We start from the raw sequence: 618 nt of genomic DNA on the forward strand, positions 1-618 counted from the left end.
CTGCAGCATCCATTGCTGCAGGGGTTACCCCCATTGTAGACCTGGTCATAAAGGCCGAGTTCCAAGCATTTGTTGATTCAGTTATGCGGTCCTTGGAAGACCGTAAAATCATCATTCAAGGGATTGTTGACAACCCACCCTCAACCGATAACACCGACCTTCAACAATCCCTTGCAATAATTCAACGCCACCTCTCCCAAATTGAAACCCAAACCCGAGACAATACCATACGTCTCCAAATGCTCCAACAAACCATCACCCAACACCATAGTACCGCATCCTCCCTTGCCACCCAAAAAAACCAAATACTCATCCACTCTATCGCCACCCTCACGGCCCAGGCAACTGAGGCCGATGAGAACCTTACATACATCATCACCCAACTACATACCATCCTCCAAAACCTTAACACCCTACCAACCTCCATCATCTCCCAAATCCCTAACAAGCCTGTTGGTCCCGTAAGGGTCTACAAGAATAGAAACAGTTTGTAGAAGGGGGGAGATGAATACAAACATAGTATTTTCAAATTTAAAATATATATTGATAGAGAAGATCAATACAGATTTTACAAGACTGTTTGCAGAAAGATAAGGTAATGAAAACCTATCTAAACAA

The sequence above is a fragment of the Cynara cardunculus genome, assembly GCF_001531365.2.
Source record: "Cynara cardunculus var. scolymus isolate 2C chromosome LG 10, CcrdV1, whole genome shotgun sequence".
In the NCBI taxonomy this organism is placed as follows: Eukaryota; Viridiplantae; Streptophyta; class Magnoliopsida; order Asterales; family Asteraceae; genus Cynara; species Cynara cardunculus.